Here is a 23,144-nt window from a genome sequence, read left to right as displayed (position 1 = left end):
TAAAATACTAAAAACAATTAAATACTTTAAAAATAAGTAAATTAAATGAAAAAGTAAATTATCTGAAATTTATTTATCCCAATTAAACCTATTGAAATGGATGGTGTCACAAATCCCACTTCAGAGCATGCTGTCACAGGGTAACTGAACTTAGTTCCCATTGCACCTGCTGGGAAAGTGCAAGAAGCTTATGTTCCACCAGCGGACTCCAGAAGGATTCTTGTGTCAGGGTACATCTAATTGACAACAATGGTGAGCTTTGAGGAGGTAAGGAACTTCATGGCTGGTAGGAGTGTATACAGCTGCAGCAAACACTGTTCAGTCTTATTCGCCGGTGTTGTCATTATTTGTTTAGAATGTTCGATCTGTGACTGCATGGGCTTCCTCCCTCATGTGCAGGATGGTAGGTTATGTGCCTCTAGTGTAGAAGAATTGGAGGGAGGGGACGTTGATGAAAATGTAGGGAGAATGAAATGTTTGCTAGTCAGCTCAGAAATACAGAAATGGTGGGCTAAATAGCCTGTTTCTGTGCTTATGACACTCATGGACATCTGCATAAGACCCAAACATTCCAGTTGCTAAGAAGCCAAATAATAACATTTCCATGCAGTACTACTTTTTTTTAGTGGATTTTATGTTGATATTGTACAAGATAGTAAAATAAAATTAATGTAGTATCAAGCAATCAAATTGTTCTAGTAGACCCATTGTTTCCGTGTGCTCCTGTCCCATCAATCTGGTATCTGCTTATCTGACTCTCTTTTGTCACCCCTGTCCAGTCCCTTCCTACCCACATCTACTTCACATGCCCTCCATCACTTCAACAATTTCCAGTTCCATGAACTCAACCACCTCATCTTCACCGTGGACATCCAATCACTATATATTTCCATCCTCCATATTAAAGGCCCCAAAGCCTTTTATTTCTTCCTTGACAACAGACCCAATCAGTCCCCCTCCACCATCACCATGCTTCGACTGGCTGAACTTGTCCTCACTCTCAATAACTTCTCATTTGACTCTTCCTACTTTCTCCAAGTCCAAAGGTAGCCATGGATACTCACATAGGGCCTAGCTACTTTTTGTTGGCTTCATAGAGCAATTCACGCTACAAGCTGAAGTAGGCAAGGCTGCTCAACTCTTACTCAACTTCAGTGATGACTACTTGGGCACCCATATAGACTTTATCCATTTTTCTGCCAACTTCCACTCAGACCTCAAATTCACGGACCATTTCCAGCCACGCTTTCCCCTTTTTTGATCTCTTAGCCTCCATTTCGGGAGACAAACTATTGCCAGACATTTGCTACAAGCCCACCAACTCCCACAGCTACCTCAACTACATTGCTTCACATCTTGCCCCTTCAGAATTCCATTCGTTTCTCTCAATTCCTCCGTCTGTCACATTCACTCCCAGGATGAGGTCTTCCATGCAAGATCATCTGAGGTGTGCTCCTTCTTTGAAAAAATGTTGCTTCCCCTCTACTACCATCAAATCAGCCCTCAGCCGCATTACCTTCACATTTACCCTGGCCCCCTCCACCCCAATGTGCATCAAGGCCCACCAGCCTCCACACCCAACATATTAAGCTCTGCTATTTCCGCCACCTATGTGACCCCAATATCAGACTCATCTTCCCCTCTCCTCCCCGCTCCACCTTCCACAGGAACCAGTCTCTCTGTGACTCCTCATCCACTCTATGGTGCACCCTCCAGGTGTCTCCCTGCCTTAGCTCCTCCCTTGATCCTGCCCATGTGATCCCGGGCCATAAAGGTCGAGTCCCCTCTCTTCCTGCTCATTTTCCAAGCCTGGACCCGGGCCAGCAGTGTCTTGCTCATTAAAGCCTACTGTTCCCCTTAGTCTTCTGTCTGTGTCATTATTGGGGCTACCGATAGCGCCCTACACACTCCTCTCTTCCCACCAATTGTCCCATTGGCACCTCACCCTGTAACCTCAGGAAGTACTAAACTTGCACCCAAACCTCCCCCCTCAATGCCATTCAGAGCCTAAAACTTCAATACTTCACGTGAATCTGCAGTCGTTATCTACTGCATCCAGTGCTCCCGTTGTGCTTTCGGAGAGACTGGACGCAGACTAGGAATTGCTTTGTTGAGCACCTCAACTCTGTCACAATAGCAGAGATCTCCAGTGGCCACCTATTTCAATTACCAGCCCCACTTTTGTGCCGAAAGGTCTGTCCATGGACAGACTGAGACCACTCACAAATTAGAGGAACAACACCTCATATTCTGTCTGGGCATTCTCCAATTGGATGGGATAACATTGACTTCTCCAGTTTCTGTTTATCCCCCTGCCCCCATTTCTCCCCATCCCCTATCCCTATTTCTCCTTTCTGTATCGCTCTCATTTTCTCTTTCCCTCAGTCTCCTTTCCTCCAGCTCTGCATTCACAGAGCTACCCCCTCCTCAATCATTTCTCATCTTTCCTCTCCTGTCCTCCCATCCATGTCCAATGATCACCTTTTGTCTGTGCTCCTCCCCTGTCCTTTCTTCCCTTCTCTCCAGTCCATTTATTCAGGCACCTGCTTTTTACTCTTACCTTGAAGAAGGGCTCAGTACAGAAATGCTGGTTACCGTAAATATTTGTGTATAATACGTTTCGTGTCAAATGTGACCTCCCATCTTTGAGGGGAAAAATGTTACCTCCATGTATAATACGACCCTCCCCCCTTGCCCGCCCGAGTCGCGCTGCCGTCTCTCCCCTCTCGCCCACCCAATTCACACTGGTATCTCTCCCCCGCCCGCACGAGTCGCACTGCTGACTCTTGCCCCTCACCCACCTATTTTGTGGTGGTGTCTCTCCCTGCCCGCCTGCCCGAATCACACTGCCATCTCTCTCCCTGCCTGCCCACCCGAGTCACGCTGCTGTCTCTCCCCCTGCCCACTTGAGACATGCTGGCATCTCCCCCTCCCCCTCTTGAGTCGCGCTGTCGTTTCTCTCCCCCCGCCCCCTATAGTCGCGCTGCGTCAATGTAGGTGGCTGCTGATAATCTTAATTATTATTAAACCTTGCATTAAAAAATTTAAAACTATAACCTTGTGTATAATGCGACCCCCCCCCCCCTAGCTTGGGGTCAAATTTCAGTACAAAATTTTTCACATTATACTCAAATATTTATGGTATATATCTTTCCCTCCTATGAATGCTGTGAGACCAGCTTCGTTCCTCCAGCATTTTTGTGTTTTTACCACATTCACAGCTTCTCCAGACTTTTGTGTTTCTCCTCTTAATGTAGCACAATGTCAGATGCAATTCATCTCCCAGACTGTTATATGTAGACAGTACGTTTATAACTTGAACTTGCATTTAATTGAGCACGCTTCATTTTTAAATTGGAAATGTAAAGAATAAGGTGCTCTATTAGAGTTGTGAAATAACAATGGGACTGGTTCAGTGTTCATACTATGGATCTCGTTATTTTTGACCAAATTGACTGCTCTAATTCAAATGAAGGGTCAGTTCTCCCACTGACTGTGTGGGTTTCTTCTGGACACTTTGGCTTCCCAAAACATAGGTTTGGTAGATTAATTGGTTACTTTAATTGCTCCTAGTACGTGTGTGAGTGGTAGAGTGCAGGAAGTAATGAATAGAATCTGGAGAAAATAAAATAGAATCGGGAGAAGTCTTAATGGTCAGAGCATACTCAGTAAACTGACTGCTCTGACTGCTCTGTTTGCGTGTTGTATGATCCTATGACTCCATAACATTGGAATATGAAACATAAAATTCAAATACAGTAAAACGCCTGGTATCCGGCACCTTTTTGGATTGGTGATGCCGGGTAAATGTATTTCTGGTTGCTTGAGACTTACCCTTACAATGCCCAAATAAACAGTTTAAAAGACAAAAAATAAACTTCACTTGCACGAATATATAAATCTTAAAGAATTGTACTTTATTTTCAGTCACATTCTTTATGACATTTAACCATTGCTGCATCTGTTGGTTCCTCCCCCTCCATGGAACCACCTGAATGATGAATAATATTATCCCCCTTCCCCCAAGTTTACAGATAAAACCTCTGACCGGGGAGACTCTTATTAAGCAGGGATAAAGAGACAGATTAAAAGAGTCAACCCAATGGCGAATAGCACCAACCAATTCTTCATCCTGGGTGACACCATTGCTGTTTCAATCAACTTTATTCAAACAGCTGCTCCAGGAAAACCACAACCAAGGCACTATGCTGGCTGAATATTTGCTCACATCTTTACCAAACATTCATGTGTTACTTCATAGAACATTTACTTTTACCATTTTAAACTTACATATTTTTTACCTATTATTTTATTTTTGTTTATTTTAATTTTAAAAATTTATTTTCCTTGGATGAGGTTTTACTGTATAATGAGAATGGATTTAGAATATTTAATTGAAAGCTTTCCTGTATTTCGTGGACTTCAAGAGAGAGCTGTGATAAAATTGACCTGGAATTATTTAAGAAATAATTGGATATTTAATTGAAGAATGAACATAGATCGACTCATTTGCTTCCATTTATTGTGGCTATTACACACTTCTCCAGGGATTTTCCAGAGACAAGAGAACTGTCAATAAAGGCAGCCCTGATGTTACAGATTTTCAGATTACAGAAATTCACCCTTACAGAATTCACAGATCACTCCTCAAAATCTGAGATAAGAAATAAAATTTGCTCTGATAGAATTTATGTGAAAAAAATTAAATCAACAATTTATTTTTGTGCTTTGAAAAATTCCAATTCAGCCCATTTTCATGGAACACAACCCTACTGTCAAGCAGATCTGTGACAAAGGTCATGTTTGTATATCTAATGTCTTTATCAATACTGTTTGTTAACAATACAAGATATCAGGTTTTAGACGTCCAACAAGGCTTTCTATCCAATTTTTCTCAGCTCCTGGGGTACCGTCTAACCTCTATTTGCTACCTTCTCTGACCTGTGACTGAGTTTAACAAGTCTGCCAAATATTCTGTAAGTAATGTGTCCTTTAACAATGCCAGCTTCTGAGCATGCTTTCAGATGTCCAAGCTTATAGGTTTGTGGAATATAGGACAATTGCAAAACACAGTTGAACTATTTTTTTGGACAGATTGCTGGCTGACTTCCTTTGTATTTCCTGGTTTTCATAGTTTATGTATTGAACACCCGATTCTGATTGGCTGAAGGATTGATCCCCAAGAGCTAAAGAATATAATGGCAAAAATTATATGGGTAAATAATGGAGAAAAGGCATTACTGAACAAATCTGGGGAACAAAGTAACTTTGCTTCTTGTAATGGCTGTGCAAAGCCTCCACTGATTTAGCTCCTATTGATGTGTACACATTGATTTTGAACTGCTTGTTCCTTTATTGGGAACAAAGAAGAATCAATTTTTAATCCTAGAGGATATTGCTGCCTTCACAATGATCAAATGTGATTGCACAGTGTATAAGTCATCAATAATTGCCTTATAATAGAGAATGGATGTTGCCTGAGGTAAAACAGTGCCATAAAAAACAATTCAGATTCAGCATTGTGTTGTGGCTTACAGTAAAATAATTTAGCAGGCCACATCAGTCACTTGCCTAACACCAGACTCCTGAAAGACTGAGCTTTGATAGTTCAAGAATATACTCAAGGATTCCTTGTAGAAGTGCATCATCCTCACCAACACCCTAGGACCTCTGGCCCATAAAGGTTCAAATGAGACGAGGAGCATTTGGGATGGCATGTGAACCTCAAGAGGATCTGATAGAACAGTGTTTTTCAACCTTTTTCTTTCCACTCACATACTACCTTAAGTAATCCCTATGCCATAAGTGCTCTGTGATTACTAAGAAATTACTTAAGGTGATATGTGTGTGGAAAGAAAAACTTTGAAAGCCACTGTTTTAATCGTATCTAATCGACTCGTTATGTGCACAGTTTCATAACTCCAAAGGAAATGGGCCAATGACAATTTTTCTCAAGCAAAATATTTCAGCAACAAATGGGTCTAGAGCAGTGATTTTCATCCTTTTTCTCCCCCATTCACATACCCCTCTAAGTAATTCTCTGGTCCTCATTGCAAAAACTTGCAGACACACAACCAGATATAACACACATATAGACAAAAAATGCATATGCAGGACTAGTAGTCATATAAATAAATAGAAAGATAGATCAATAAAGACAGATAAATAGACAGACAAACATAAATAAACAGATAAATAGATGAATAAATAAATATTATTTTGTAAATATTAGAGTGTTGGATGGTTAGTGTGAACAGTTCCTTAGGTTGTGCAGTATTCTCACTGCCCATGAGAAGAAATTGTTTCTCAGCCTGCTGGGTCTAATACTCCTGTATTTCTTTTCTCAACGGGAACAGCTGAAAGATACTGTATGCGAGGTAGAAAGGATTTGCGATTTTGGGGGCCCTCTTCAAATCCCGGTAGATCGTGTCGATGAGGGAGATGGAGACTCCAGTGATCCGCTCTGCCACTCTTATACCACTCTTATATAGGGACCTGTATATGCCTCATTAGCCATTTCAGGACCCACAAGTCCCTCCAGCCTGAGGGACTGCTGAAGAGGAAGAAGGAACATGTTTAAATTCTTCCTTGTACCACGATATGAATTAATATGTAAACTGCCAGAAACCTCAAGGATTTAATTTGTTTATTGCTGAAACAAACTCTCAATTGGTCTTGAAGAACAAAAATAGTGTTACAAAAGTGTATCATGTGGCACAAGTGACAGAGTTTAATTCTTACAGTAATTATTTTAATGATTTCACATTAGACAAATCAGCAGAGATTTACCACGTTACTTCTCTCTACGTCAAAGTGAAAAATAGGAAGCAACAAACAAGCAGTTTTCTAAATAGATGTATTTATATTTATGAAATTGTTGTCATACCATTATGACATCAGCTCATTTTGTTCACCTGGACCCCTTTGGATTCAAGCAAGTCCGAAACATTCCTTGATTTTCCTGAAAGTTGGGAGTTGCCTCTTCATTAACTTCCCCTGTACCTTTTACATTCTTTTTTAAATTTTTATTTTTTATTTTTCACACTATGAGCCATATTGACCAAAATACACATAAACCGTTCCCTCTTGAATATACACAGTGTCATTTTCTCCCCTTTTTCCCCCTCCCTTCCCTCTCTCCTTCCCACCCCCCTCCCCACCCACTCAACATTCAACATATATGATACATTAAACCCATTAAACAATGTCATCGCACAATCAAAATAAACAAGAAAATTGTGTCATTTACTTTTACACACTGGGTCAGTTCATTTCGTCTTCTTCTCATTCTGTCATTTTAGGTGGTGGAGGTCGGCGGTAGGCCCTCTCTGTTGTGTTCCATGTACGGTTCCAAATTTGTTCAAATACTGTGATGTTATTTCTTAAATTATATGTTATTTTTTCTAATGGAATACATTTACTCATTTCTATGTACCATTGCTGTATTCTCAGGCTATCTTCTGATTTCCAGGTTGACATAACACATTTTTTTGCTACAGCTAAGGCTATCATAATAAATCTTTTTTTTGCTCCATCCAAATCGAGGCCAAGTTCTTTACTTCTTACTTAGAAGAAAGATCTCTGGATTTTTTGGTATGTTGCTTTTTGTGATTTTATTTAATACCTGATTTAGATCTTCCCAAAACTTTTCCATTTTCTCACATGCCCAAATTGCATGTGCCCTTTTCCTTCTTACAGCAAAAACATCTATCTGATACTGTTGGGTCCTATTTATTTAATTTTTGGGGCATGGTGTATAGCCTGTGTAACCAATTATATTGTATGATGCGTAACCTCATGTTAATTGTATTTCTCATAGTTCGGGAGAATAGCTTTTCCCATGTTTCATTCTTTATCTTTATGTTTAGATCTTGTTCCCACTTTTGTTTGGGTTTACAGCTTATTTCATCATTCTCTTTCTCTTGCAGTTTGATGTACATGTTTGTTATAAATCTTTTAATTATCATTGTGTCTGTAATCACATATTCAAAACTGCTTCCTTCTGGTAACCTCAGCCTGCTTCCCAATTTGTCCTTCAAGTAGTTTTTCAGTTGGTGGTATCCAAACATTGTACCATGAGTTATACCATATTTGTACTTAATTTGTTCAAAAGATAATAATTTATTTCCCAAAAAACAATTTTCTATTCTTTTGATCCCTTTTCTCTCCCATTCTCTAAAGGAAAGGTTATCTATTGTGAAAGGGATTAGTTGATTTTGCATCATTATTAATTTTGGTAGTTGATAATTTGTTTTTTTCCTTTCTATGTGAATCTTCGTCCAAATGTTGAGCAGATGGTGCAGTACTGGTGAATTCCCCTGTTGCACCAGCTTTTCATCCCACTTATATAGTATATGTTCAGGTACCTTCTCCCCTATTTTATCTAGCTCTAATCTGGTCCAATCTGGTTTTTCCCTTGTTTAAGCGCTATCCTCGGTTTCCCCCCTTTCCATTATTATTATTTTCTTTAGCTCCTTGAAGAATTTCTCTGTTAGGTGAATAGGTAATGATTGAAATAGGTATTGTATCCTTGGGAAGATATTCATTTTAATGCAATTTACCCAATTTACCAATGTTCTAAGTCATCTTGCAATTTCTTCTCTAATGTCTGATAATTTAATTTGTATAGATGGCCTAGATTATTATCTAGTTGAATATCTAGGTATCGGATTGCTTGTGTTTGACATTTAAATGGTGATTCTTTCTTAAACTTTGTGAAATCCGCATTATTCATTGGCATCGCTTCACTTTTATTTGCGTTGATCTTGTACCCCAATACTTCTCCATATTCCTTCAATTTCTTATATAATTCTTTTATTGATAATTCTGGTTCTGTTAAGTATCCTATGACGTCATCTGCAAATAGACTGATTTTATATTCCTTTTTTATTTTTATCCCTCTTATTTTATTTTCTGTTCTTGTCAGTTCTGCCAATAGTTCTATAGCTAATGCGAACAGTGAGGGAGATAGTGAGCATCCCTGCCTAGTTGACCTGCTTAATTTAAATTGGTTTGATATATATCCATTTACTGTCACCTTCACCAATGGTCCCTTATATAATGCTTTAATCCAATTAATATATTTGTCTGGTAGGTTGAACCTCTGTAGTACTTTGAATAAATAATTCCATTCTACTCTATCAAAGGCTTTTTCTGTGTCTAAGGCAACCACCACTATTGCCGTCTTGTTTCCTTGTACAGCATGGATTAAGTTAATGAACTTACAGATATTGTCTGTTGTTCGTCTTTTCTTAATAAATCCCGTTTGATCTAGTTTTACTATTTTTGGTACACAGTCGGCCAATCTGTTTGCTAATAGTTTTGCTATTATCTTATAATCTGAGTTAAGTAGAGATATTAGTCTATATGATGCTGGTGTTAGTGGATCTTTCCCCATCTTTGGTATTACTGTAATTATTGCTGTTTTGCATGAATCTGGCATGTTTTGTGTTTCTTCATTCTGGTTTATTACTTCCAGGAGAGGAGGAATTAATAAGTCTTTAAATGTTTTATAGAATTCTATTGGGAGTCCGTCTTCTCCCAGTGTTTTATTGTTCGGTAGTTTTTTTTAATATATCCTGTATTTCCTCTATTTCAAATTATTTTATTAATTTGTTTTGCTCCTCTTGCAATTTCGGTAGTTCAATTTTAGCTAGAAACTCATCTATTTTGTCTTCTTTCCCTTTGTTCTCAGTTCGATATAATTGCTCATAGAATTCCTTGAAGTTTTCATTGATCTCTGTTGGGTTATATGTAATTTGTTTGTCCTTTTTCTTTGACGCCAATATCGTTCTTTTAGTTTGTTCTGTTTTAAGCTGCCAAGCTAGTATTTTGTGCATTTTTTTCTCCTAGCTCAAAATACTTCTGTTTTGTCTTCATTATGTTCTTCTCCACCTTGTACGTTTGTAGAGTTTCGTATTTTTTTTTGTCCGCCAATTCTCTTCTTCTTGTTGTATCTACCTTTGTTGCTAATTCTTTTTCTGTACTTGCTATTTCTCTTTCCAGCTGTTCTATTTCCTGATTGTAGTCCTTCTTCAACTTAGTTACATAACTTATTATCTGCCCTCTGATAAACGCTTTCATTGCATCCCATAGTATAAATTTATCTTTCACTGATTCCATATTTATTTCAAAGTACATTTTAATTTGTCGCTCAATGAATTCTCTAAAATCCTGTCTTTTAAGTAGCATGGAGTTTAATCTCCATCTGTACGTTCTTGGTGGGATGTCCTCCAGCTCTATCGCTAATAACAGAGGTGAGTGATTCGATAACAATCTAGCTTTATATTCTGTTTTTCTAACTCTCCCTTTGATGTGGGCTGACAACAGGGGCAGGTCTATCCTTGAGTATGTCTTATGTCTACCCGAATAATATGAGTATTCCTTCTCCTTCGGATGTTGTCTCCTCCATATATCCAAAAGTTGCATTTCCTGCATTGATTTAACCATAAATTTGGTTACTTTGTTCTTTCTGCTAGTCTTTTTTCCAGTTTTATCCATCTTTGAGTCCAAATTAAGGTTAAAGTACCCTCCTATCAGTATATTCCCCTGCGTATCTGCAATCTTCAAAGAGATATCTTGCATACATTTTTGATCCTCTTCATTAGGTGCATATACATTGAGCAAATTCCAAAATTCTGAATATATCTGACACTTTATCATTACATACCTCCCTGCTGGACGTATTATTTCCTCCTCTATTTTGATTGGTACATTTTTATTGATTAATATAGCTACTCCTCTGGCTTTTGAATTATATGATGCTGCCGTTATGTGCCCTACCCAGTCTCTCCTTAATTTCTTGTGTTCCACTTCAGTTAGATGTGTTTCCTGCATGAATGCTATATCAATTTTTTCTTTCTTCAGTAAATTTAACAGCCTCTTCCTTTTGATTTGCTTATGTATTCCATTAATATTTATAGTCATATAGTTTAACATGGCCATTTCATACTTTGTTTACCTCTCATTTCCATTTCCTCATCACCACCTTTCCTCCTTATCCATTTCTGTTTTCTTTTTTTGAACACACTGTAAGACAACACTTCTAAAACATAAAATTTTTCCACTTTTCCCACATCTAAAATTCCCTTAACCCCCCCTCTGAGTTTCCCCTTGTCCCTTGCCGGGCAACCACAACTCACCTCTCCATTTGGATTGTGAACCCGCTCGCAAGCGTCAACTGATTTCGCAGTGACTGTTATTCTCTCCCACCCAACCCCCTCCAGAAAATACTTTTATCTTCACTTATAACAAAGCTCACCCTCTTTCCCCTCTTACTTCCTTTCTTCCCTTTTCTTTCCCTCCTTAGTTCTTACTTATACATTATTTTTCTTCCTTATATGAAGTTTGTCGTCATTCTTGTTCTTGTTACATCTCTTCATCTCTCTTTCTGTTTTTCAGGCGTTCTGCAAATTCTCATGCTTCTCTGGATCCAAGAACAGTCTGCTTTGCTGCCCTGGGATAACTATTTTAAGCACCGCTGTATATCTTAACATTATCTTAACATTAACTCCTTCAGGAGCTCAAAACTTATGTCTGGGTAGAAAAATTTTTTTTGACCTTTGTATTCCAGTGGCTTTTTGTCTTCTCTCATTTTTTTCATTGCCTTCTCCAATATATTTTCTCTTGTCTTATATCTCAGGAATTTCACTAAAATGGATCTTGGTTTTTGTTGTGTCTGTTGTTTCAGGGCTAATGATCTGTGTGCCCTTTCTATTTCCATTCCTTCCTGCATTTCTAGCATTCCCAGGACCTTGGGGATCCATTCTTATATAAATTCTTTCATATCTTTGGCTTTTTCATCTTCCTTAGGGCCCACTATCTTTATATTGTTTCTCCTATTATAGTTTTCCATTATTTCCATCTTCTGAGCTAACAACTCTTGTGTTTCTTTAACTTTTATATCAGTTTCTTCCAATTTTCTTTTTAAGTCGTCCACTTCCATTTCTATGGCAGTTTCTCGTTCTTCCACCCTGTCTACTCTTTTCCCTATTTCTGTCATGACCAGCTCTAATCTACTCACTCTTTCTTCTGTACATTTTATTCTTCTTTTTATTTCACTAAATTCTCGTGTCGGCCATTCTTTTAATGCTTCCATATATTCTTGAAATTTTTTTTATCTATGTACTGTCCATTCCCTTTATCTTCTATTTCTCTGTGCAGAGCTTGATGTTCTCCTCCTTCTTCTGTGTTTGCTCTAGGGTTTGCATCTTCTACTTCTCTTCCTTGTATCTGTGTCTCTTCTGACTTTCTTGTTGGGCTGTTTGTCTCAGTTTGTTGGGTTTTCTTTTTTATAGTGTCTTGATGTTGGTCCTCTTCTTCTGGCCTGGTTATCTGTTGTGTCTCTGGTTTCCTTTTTTCATTCTCATCTCTCCCGTTCCCATTATTTTCTGTATCTTCCCAGTGGGAGCCCTGCTGTCAGGTCATTCTCAGCTGTTCATGCTGTGGAGTTCCACTCCACAGCTGGTTCCCACTGCCCATCGGTGTTGTCTTTGCTGTGTGCATTGCGCATGCACGATTCCTCGTGCATGCGCGGTTACGCACCTCTGTTTGGCTCCGTGAGCCATCTTTGCAGTCCTGTGTTTGGTGGGTCGCGATCCTGCAGGGTTTCCACTGACCTCAGGGAGTGGGGTCCTCTTTGCACGGCAGGTCCCTGCTTCTTCGTACAGGTAAGTCCTTCACCTTTCTCTTCCGGCATCTTTCCTTCTTCTTTTTTTCCTGTTGATTTTGGCTTTTCTTTCTTTGGTGCCATTTCCTCCACACTTTTATTTTTTATTTGCTGTGATTTGTGTGGCTGGGGCTTTGCTTTTTCTTCACTTTTTTCCTTCTTTTCTGGAGACGGCTGGTATTTTCCTACTGGCCACTACTCCATCACGTGACTCCTCCTACCTTTTACATTCTTGATGTCAGGAAGAGAGAGGTTGAAGGACCATGCACCTGACAGGACATCAGTAGAGTGACTTCTCCTCTGGAGGACTTATATTGGAGGACTTCTCCTAAAGCTAGTACATTGAGGCACAATGTACTATGTCTGAGGAGATTCAGCATATCATCCGATATTCTATAAAACTTCTGTCAGTGTACTGTGGAAAGTATACTGAGTAGTTGCATCATGACCTAGTGTGGATGCTTAAGTGCTCAGAAACACAGAACCCTAGCCAAATCCATCACGGGCATCAGCCTTCCATCCTTAGAAGGTATCCATGTGAGACTCTGCATCAAGAAGACAGTCAATATCAGGGTCCCCATCACCCTGATCATGATCTCTTCTCACCGCTTCTTTCACCCAGAAGGTACAGAAGTCTGAAGTATGTCACCTTCAAGTTCAAGAACTATTTTTTTTCTGGCAGCTGTCAGGCTCTTGATCTTCCCTGTACTACCAGAAATTTAACCCTAACTTTAATCATAAACTATTCCAAGACCACCAAATGTGCTCCTACACTATTGAAACATCACTTTTTTCTTGCACAAACTACAAATGTGAATATTTATTTACCTATACTGTTATGAGCCCAAAGGACCCCAAAACCCAGCAGCAATAGATATTCACCACAACAAGTAGTTACCTAAACAAGAGTGGTTTTAATTATCTTTAAACATGAAAACAGAATCAAACTTTAACTTATCACTATTAACTTAACTACCTATAGAAATATCAGGCCATTCAGGAATTTGGACCTCTTGGTCCTCTCCCATTGTTCACTTGATTCAAAGTTGATCCATACTTTGATTACCCCACTCTGCCTTGTTTATCACATAATTTATTTATAGACAGAAAATCTATTAATCTTAGCGATCAAATTTTCAATTAACCTGGCTTCTTTCTCCTTGCAATGAAGATGATCAGTCAGCAAGATGCATACCTGGCATTATATGGCCACAAAACAACAAATTTTGTGACATGTTATGACAATAGATTCTGATTCTGATTCCAGATTATAACCTATATGTCAGTCCATCATACTTCATTTTATTGCAGTTCATCAACTCTAAAATGTTAAAATTGAGACCTAAATCCTCATCCTCTATGTTCTTCCATGGCCTTAGTTCTCTAAACATTCCTCAAGCCTGACAGGCCTTTAGTGGCATTCTGTACAAACTTAACTGAGGTTTATATCTAATGCTGTCTAGGTGGTAAACTCTAGAATTCATTCTACTCTGCTCCCCCCCTCTTAAGACTTTCTGTAAAATGTGGGAAAGAAGATGAAGGAAAGTCAGCAATAATGAACTCTGCTTTCACGGTCTAATGGATTGGAGGAGGATGGGAAGACTAAGTGTTAAAGTGTCTCAAAGTTTTGAAAATCTGAGATAAAAGGAGAACTTGAGCAGGACACAGTGCAGTAGAGTGATTATAAGACTGAGGAAGCAGTGAGAGGGAAATAATATTGGACAATTTTTTATAATTTGGGTGAGCTATTGCCAGAAATATCTGACCATATATATATATAGATAGATATATAGAATTACTGCATTATAAGGAAAAAACAAAAAATAATCTCAAAATTGCTGCAGTCCACCCATTCATTTTATCTGTGGTTCTCAGGATTCGGAACAGCAAAGGAAAAATCAAGAGAAAATATATCAAGACTTACATTAAGGAAGTGATTTGACAACAAACATTCTCAAAGCCAGAAGTACTGTTTATAAGTCTCACTAAATGGACCTGACCTGAAACATTGACTGCCAATTTCTACCCATGGATGCTGTTTGACCCACTGAGTTCCTGCAGCAGTTCATTGTTTGCAGTAGTAGTTAGCTGTTTGGGAATATTGCATTTCTTATCCCATGAGCTGTTCCAAACCAGTCTGCACATACGTGAATGAACAATCATTTTAAAATAAAGTAAAATTAAATATGCATGAAATGAGGTTAGTTAATTCCTTCATGATTTAATTCTGGTGCAGCCGAACAGTGTGAGCGCTAATTATTCTCTTAAGGGTTGCAAGTTCAGAATATTTATGCCTTTAATATTCCCTTTATGCCAACTTTCCAAGCAATTAATGGACATGTAATGGATGAAGAATAAAATGTATTTAATATAGATTATCACACCTGGTAATACATTTATTTTGCCACATTTTAGGTCATTGCCTTGCTTTGCAGATTGAAGGTCCTTTGAGGAGACAGGGATAGGAGTCTATAGTTTCTCAGTAGGATCTAGTGATGATGCAAAACATTTCCCCTTCAGCTGTTGCAGGAGGGTTGTGACTGGCAACTAAATATTCCTGGATTTCGCTGCTTTAGGTGTGATAGAATTGGAGGGGCAAGAGGGGACGGTGTAGCATTGCTTGTCATGGAAAATACTACAGCATAGATTGGAGGGCTCGTCAAGGGAGGCGATATGGGTGCAATTGAGAAATGGAAAGGAGAAGTTACACTTATAGTGGTGTATTATAGTCTATCTAGTGGGGAGCGAGAAATAGAGGAGCAAATTTGTAAGAAAATAGATATTTGTGAAAAGCACAGGGTTGTGTTGGTGAGGGATTTAATTTTTTAAAATATTGATTGGGAAACACATTCTGCAAAATGGCTGGATGGATTAGAATTTGTAAAATGTGTGTAGGATAGTTTTTTGCAGCAATACATTGAGGTACCGACTAAAGAAGGGCAGTGTTGGATCTATTGTTGGGAAATGAGATAGGGCAGGTGACAGAGGTATGTGCTGGGGAGCACTTTGAATCCAGTGATCATAGTATCATTAGTTTCAATATAATTATGGATAGGGATAGGACTGGTCCAAAGATTGAGGTTTTTGAGTGGAGATTTAAAGATTTAAAGAGATGAGAAAGGATTTGCGAGGAGTGGATTGGGATGATTTGTTTAATGGGAAGAATGTAGAGGAGAATTGGAGGTCTTTTAAAGGTGAGATTTTGAGGGTACAGAATCTTTATGTTCCTGTTAGGATAAAAGGGATGGGCAAATGTTTGAGAGAGCCATGGTTTTCAAGGGATATTAGAAATTTCATTTGAATAAAAAGGGAGGCCTACATTAAATATAAGAAACAAAGTGTAAACAAGATGATTGGAAAATACATTGATTGTAAAAAGAATTTTAAGAGAGAAATTAGGAAGGCAAAAAGAATTTTAAGAGAGAAATTAGGAAGGCAAAAAGGTAGCTATAGCGAACAGGGTGAAAGTAAATCTGAAGAGCTTTTACAAATATGTAAATAGCAAAAGGCAAGTGAAGGATAAAATTGGTCCCTTAGAGAATCAGAGCGGACGACTGTGTGTGGAGCCAAATGAGATGGGGGCGATATTGAACAAGTTCTTTTCTTTGGTTTTCACTAGGGAGAAGAATATTGAATTGTGCAGGATAAGGTAGGTAAAAGGGGTAATTATGGAAAATATAGGAAACAGGAATGAAGGGGTATTGGAGCTTTTGAAGCATATAAATGTGGATAAGTCTTCAGGTCCCAATGGGATTTTCCCCAGAATCTTGACGGAAGTCAGGGAAGAAATACAGAGATTCTAACTGATGTTTCAAAAGTCATTAGAGAGGGGCATAGTACTGGAGGATTGGCGTATAGTACATGTGTTCCTAAGCAACTTGAGTTTCATTGCACTAACAGATTGTAATTGAATACAAATGAGCATCTACTCCAGCAGAATTTGTGTAAAATATTGGAGCTTTTGGCTGTTCTTTGGGGTTGGCAGCATACTGTGTTCTCTAGATGTGTTTTATGATGCAATATGAGGCCCAAAATCTCAACTATTACTAAATACAAACTTCCCATAATAATTACAAAAATCACTGTGGTGATGAAGGATTGTTTTTCAGACTGGAGGCCTGTGGCAAGTGGTGTGCGGAAGGGTAGCATGTTCTCAGATATCACTAAAATTGGTGGTATAGTGAACAATAAAGAAGATTGTCCAAGATTACAATGAACCCAGTTAACCTAAATTTACATCTGTAATTAATCTGCAGCCAACTGCACTCTGCTACAGTGTTTGATGAGTTACAATGCAACAAGGACACAGTAAAAAAGTTACAAATACAGGGCTAAAAGTTTTGTATTTAAATACTCGTAGCACAAGAAATAAAGTGGATAACCTTGTAGTGCAGTTACAGATTGGCAGGTATGATGTTGTGGCCATCATGAAGTCTTGGCCAAAGGATGAATGTTATTGTTCAAGTTCAAGTTTATTATTCTCTGAATATATAAATTCCTTGCTGCAAAAAAAGTTGCAAATGCACATACAGACACAAGATACATATGCAGTGTGTGTGTGTATAAATAATATAAAAATACTGTTGAATAAATAGTAGATTATCAGAGGGGTTTGTATGAGTAGAATGTTCAAGGATACACTGTAATAAAAGGATAAGAAGGTAAACAGAGGGAGTGGTGTGGGTCTGTTGGTAAGGAATAGCATTAAATTGTTAGAAAGAGATGACAGAGGATTGGAAGATATAGAATTATTTTGGGTTAAGTTAAAAAAATGGAAAAGATAAAAGGACACCATTGGCAGTTAGGTACAGCCCTCCAAACAGTAGCCAGGATGTGGCCAACAAATTACAATGGCAAATAGAAAAAATGTGCCAGAAAGTATTATGATAATCATGGCTGATTTTAACATGGAAGTAGATTGGGAAAACTAGGTCAGGTCTGGAGCTCCAGAGAGAGAATCTGTGGAATGCCTATGAGATGGCTTTTTAGAGCAGATTATTGATGAGTCCACTAGGGGATTGGCTATACTGGATTGGGTGTTGTGTAATGCACCAGAGGCAATTAGAGAGCTTAGGGTAAAGGGACCATTGGGGCAGTGATCACAATATGATTTGAGTTCAATTTGAGAATTGAGAAGAAGAAACTAACATTAGATGTGTCAGTATTTCTGAGAAGGAAAGGGAATGACAGCGGCATGAGAGAGAAACTGGTCAAAGTAGACTGGAAGGGGGAACAAGTAGGGAGGACAGTAGAACAGCAATGGATGGAGTATCTGCAAGAAATGTGTAGGATAAATAGATAGCAAAAAAAGAGAAATATTCAAATGGAAAATTGGCATAAATGTGACTGATAAGCCAGTGTAATAGCAAAAGAGAGGGCATACAAGAAGCAAAATCTAGTGGGATGGATGATTGGAAAGTTTCTTAAAACTTCCATAAGATACACATAGCCCAGACCAGATGGATTGCATCCTTGAGTTCTGAAAGAAGTAGCATAGAAAAGGTTAATTTCTATGTTAATGACAGTTGCTTGTTATAGAATCAATTCTATGCATTGTTAATGATCCTTCAAAAATCAATAGATTCTGGCATGTTCCTGGAGGACTGGAAAATTATAAACCAGTTAGTTTGACATCAGTGTTGGGACAGTGTTGGAGTCAATAGTCAAGGATGAGATAATGGAGCACTTGAAGGCACAAGAAAAGATAGACCAAACCCACCATGGTTTCCTAAAGAGAAAATCTTGCTCGACAAACTTAGTGGAATTTTTTGAGGAAGGAACAAACAGGTTGGATGAGCGAGATGCATGTTCTGCTCCAAAGTCTTACGGTCTTAATTTTTTTTTGCATGGTACATATGGGCACTTCACTGGCACAATTTGTATAATCTGCTACATTGTGAAATGCAGTGGACTGGATGTTGAAAGTATGCCCAGGAGCCAGGCACTGAGTCTCATCTGAAGAGAATCCCAGAAAGTGCTCATCAGAGTCCACTGTCGTGGAATGGCTGCATGACTGGTAATGATTTGCAAGGATGTTTGCAGTTATGTGGGCCTATGTTTTTCAGGAGTTGAATGAGAGGATATAAAATTCATCTTAAAACTAAACAAGATGCAGCTTCTTTCAGACAGCCAAGACTCTTCACTTTGTCAGCTGCTCAGTAGCAGATGTTGACACCTGTATCATCCTTTTTTATTACCCTGTCCTGGATGCAGCTAATTTTCACTTGGTGAGTTATCAAGTGCAGATTTCACATCTGAGCTAACCTAGATGAGTGATTGGCAGTGGAGGATTAACCATTAGGCTGAGTAGGCTGAAGCCTAGAGGCCCAGAACGTAAAGGGGCCCCAACATCAAACAACAATAGAAATGAGAGATGCAATAGAAATGCTAATTAATCGATGCCACAATATTAAAAGTATTTTAAAATTGCAACAACTTGTAGCTTTCAATGCTCCAGCCGATTGACTTTCACTTATTCAATGAAATCAAAAGACAATGGGCCCTCTCAGGGTGGGGGCAGTGGCTCAATGCCGGATCAATGGCTATCTTTGTTACCCATAATCTCTCACATGGCTGGAACCGCTCTGGCTGTACCAGTGCCCGGGATATGCACATCCCTATTGTCACCTGCCTTCTATCCATAACTATGTATCTGATTGCCATTAGAGCATTAATTTCAACAGTTGTAATCATAACACAGCTAAGTATAAATAACCCATACACTTCAGGAAATTTTATTTTCTATTCAAATACAGTTGCACAGGGGTGGGAGCACTGGAAAGCTAACGTTAATAAAATTGGTTCATCTGATTTGGCCTTCACATATTGTGCTTCTTTGAAATAAATGCAAGATAAAATCCACTCTTAATACACAGGCCTAGAATTCAAGGGCCTTCCAAATGACCACGGCCCCTCCCTTCTGCGTATCCCATTGGCCGGGCCATGCTGAATTCGCTTTCCATTAGCTCGCTGCTGCACCATCGCAACACCTCCGGTACCGTCATGGCTCAGAGTGGGGCTGCTGCTCAGTCCCACAAAATGGCAGCCCCACCTTAAAGTGTGTTGAAGCCACCATGGAGGCAGGGAGTGAAGGAGCTGGGCATGGATAGGAAGCAGCTCCTTGAGGAGATAGAACTGTGGTGGCTGTGGAGTTGCACCATCCAGCATTGATTGGTCTGGAAGCAGTGGCGCTAGAGAGGCATCTTCAGGTACAGCCTGGGGAAGGGGGTTGGTGGCTTGGCTGGGGTAGATAGGGAATTGGTATATGATGATAGTGATTCACTTTATTGTCATTATCCCAGTAAACCAGCCAATGAAATACAATCAGCATTAACTGGAAGTTAAAGAAGTGCAATTAAAACCAACAACAAGCTGTTAGAAAGTCCTGATTTTACAATCTGAGTGCACCACCACTCAGTGCCATGATTCACTGTCCGCTTTGTAAAACAAAAGCTCTTCTTGAGCCCACTGGTACGTGAGCAAAGGTTCCTGTAGCGTCTGCTCAATGGGAGAAGAGTGAATAGTCCATGATTTGGGCACCAAGCATCTTTGATGATGTTTCGTGCCCTGCCCAGACATCGTTCCCTATAGATGTTTTCAATGGTAGGCAATTGAATTCCAATAATCCGTTGGGCGGTTTTCACTACCCGCTGGAGTGCCTTGCGATCTTGTGCAGAACAATTCTTGTAGCGCACCGAAATTGTGTATCTATAGAAATCCAACAGAAATCCAACAGTATCTGGGACAGAGGTGGATCCTCTTCATGCTCCCCATAAAAACCCACTGTTGTTCCTTTTTAATCAGAATTGAAGAATTCACGGACCAAGTGCGATCTTCAGAGATTTGGACACCAAGGAATTTCAAGCTTAGTAAATGCTCCACCACCACTCCATTGATGTCATTCGGGATATGAGTGTGGCTTCCAGCACTCCTGAAGTCTACAATGATCTCCTTGGTCTTCTGAGTGTTGATTGTCAAGTTGTTATTGGCACACCACAAGGCCAGGTGCTGAATATCATCTCTAAAGGTCATTTCATCGTTCCCTTTAAAGTCTCCAGCCACAATAAAGGCTCCATCTGGATGTAATGTCTACGACTTGCTGATAGCAGCACTGAGGTCTTTCATGGCTGCTTTAGCATTCATATCCAGAGGTATACAAATTACTACAGCAATGATACACGTAAATTCTCTTGGTAGATAAAAAGGCCTGCACTTAATGATCTGGTATTTCAGATCTGCAGAGTAATGAGTGTCGGCAATGATAGAGTTAGTGCACCATAATCGATTTACATAGTTGCACAACCCAGCTCCTTTGCTTCCCCCCCCCCCATTGCTGCTGTTATTCTGTCAGCCCTGAAAACCGATCGACCTTCCAATTCTACTGCATTACCTGGTACTCACTATTAAGCCATGTCTCCATGAAAACCATTACATTACAGCCTTCTCTGTGTGAGGACCCATGTCTTCAATTCAATTCATCCAATTAGTTCACCAGAGATTGAACATTAACAAGGAGAAAGTGCTGGCCTGAATGGTTTTAGTCGTAGCTTGGCACGCAGGCCTCCACGCTTCTCCTTGGGAGATTCCTGCAGCATTGGGAGCTTGACTTGGATTTTTGAATTGGTAAAGTTATATAAAAGATGGGTGTCAGATGTTTGGACAGTGGTGCAATTTCAGTGCTGGCCATAGGCGCTATTTTCTATAGATACACTACTGGGTGGGTGGGCATGGCCCACGAATGCCCCCCCCCCATGACACCAACCCTGGGGAGGCCTTACCAAAACTCAGTCTTGAGGCCCAGGTGGTAGTTAATCCACCACTGATGACTGGATGCCCTCTTTATTACTTTGCTGCTAGATCCTGCTTAAGATGAATTTTGTATCCTCTCAATTATCTCTTGAAAATGTAGATCGACATTTCTGCTTCCACCCTCACAAATCATTTTACACCCTCTCCAGTGCCTCTACATCCTTTTGATAATATGCCAAGCAAATCCTTCAAATAATGTATGAAAGTAGAGTAAAAGCAGCTGAATATTTCACCAAGAAATATCAGTTGGATGTCATAACAATAAACACCTCTGTTGTCAATATAGCAATGTGACCTGTACTCAGAGCCCAGAATGGAATTTACAGTGAAGAGGAGATAATGGCATCATCTTTGATCAGATTTAAACTTTTGCTTCATTAGCAATGTATCAATGCTTCCATGAATTAGTTTTATTTTTATCACTCCTGATATTCAGGTCATTACACATCATTAAGATTCATTTATAACTAGCAGCATTGCACAAATTAAAATTGGAGTTTTTTTCTGGATGGTTAGCACAGATAGAACTGAGCAGATGCTCCAGCTACTGTACATCTTCTGCATTTAGTGTCAGGAATAATTTTGCAGAGTGTATTTTCATGAATGCAATTGGATAAAAGTAACCTTTGCTAACTTAACACCTCAATTATGATGGTTGTTGACTTCAGGAGAGTCTGGGGGGACTACGCTCCACTGACCATTGACGGCTCGACCATTGAGGTAATCAAGAGTATCAAGTTCCTTGGAATGCACTTGGCAGAGAATTTCACGGTCCCTTAACAGCAGCTCCATAGCCAAGAAAGCCCAGCAGCACCTCTACTTTCTGTGAAGATAGAGGAAAATTTATCTCCCACCCTCCATCGTCACTATATTCCACAGAGGATGTATTGAGAGCATCCAGTGCAACTGCATCACCGCCTGGTTTGGAAGCTGTACCTCCTTGGACCACAAGATCCTGCAGAGGATAGTGGTCAGCAGAAAAGATCACTGGGGGCTCTCTTCCTACCATGAAGGGCATCTACAATACTCAATGCAGGCAAAAAGCAATAAACATTGTGAAGGACTCCACACAACTCTCATATAAACTGTTCTCCCTTCTACCATCTGGTAGGAGGTACCGTAAAACTTATGGGTCCTAATGTCCATATTGGGCAACAGTATTTTCCCCCCCAAGCTGTCAGTCTCCTGAATTCCCAGGACATATGTGGATAGTATACCATGGACTTTTACTGTATACATCTTAATATTTTAATATTTCAATGTGTTTAACTATTCTAACATATTTATGTAGATATAGTTCATGGTCCTGGAGAAATGCTATCTTGTCTTTACCATGTGAGCATGGTATGAACAATAAATAAAGGTGACTTGACTATTACCCTCAGCTTGTTGGAAATATTGAAAATTGTGTTAAATTGTCCTGACCATGGCTATCTTTAGTCCTGACCCAGAGCATTAATATTTTGGAGTTATCCTTAAAGAAGTTTGGAACCTGTAGATCAGGGCCTGGAGTTTCCATAGGTAATGCAATTGAGACAATATAGGATCATTATTGGTCTTCCCTTTTTCATCAGGTCAGAATGGAGATGTTCACTGATGAATGAACAATATTCAATTCCATTGACAGCAAATGAAACATTCCTTGTCTGCCTGAAGAAAAAACATAGAC

The 23,144-nt window shown here is 39.4% G+C and overlaps 1 long non-coding RNA gene across 1 annotated transcript in view; it reads left to right on the top strand.

The window, feature by feature from the left end:
* The window catches only part of LOC138760675 (uncharacterized), a 254,735-nt gene extending 239,898 nt beyond the window's left edge, over positions 1–14,837 (top strand). The window contains exon 4 of the long non-coding RNA XR_011355797.1: positions 14,543–14,837. This is a non-coding gene — a long non-coding RNA (uncharacterized lncRNA). The remainder of the gene's footprint in view (positions 1–14,542) is intronic.
* The last annotated feature ends 8,307 nt before the right edge of the window (positions 14,838–23,144 follow it).

Source organism: Narcine bancroftii, chromosome 4 (assembly GCF_036971445.1).
Source record: "Narcine bancroftii isolate sNarBan1 chromosome 4, sNarBan1.hap1, whole genome shotgun sequence".
In the NCBI taxonomy this organism is placed as follows: domain Eukaryota; kingdom Metazoa; phylum Chordata; class Chondrichthyes; order Torpediniformes; family Narcinidae; genus Narcine; species Narcine bancroftii.
The sequence above is the reverse complement of the archived record's forward strand: the minus strand, read 5'-3'. Positions and strand labels throughout refer to the sequence as shown.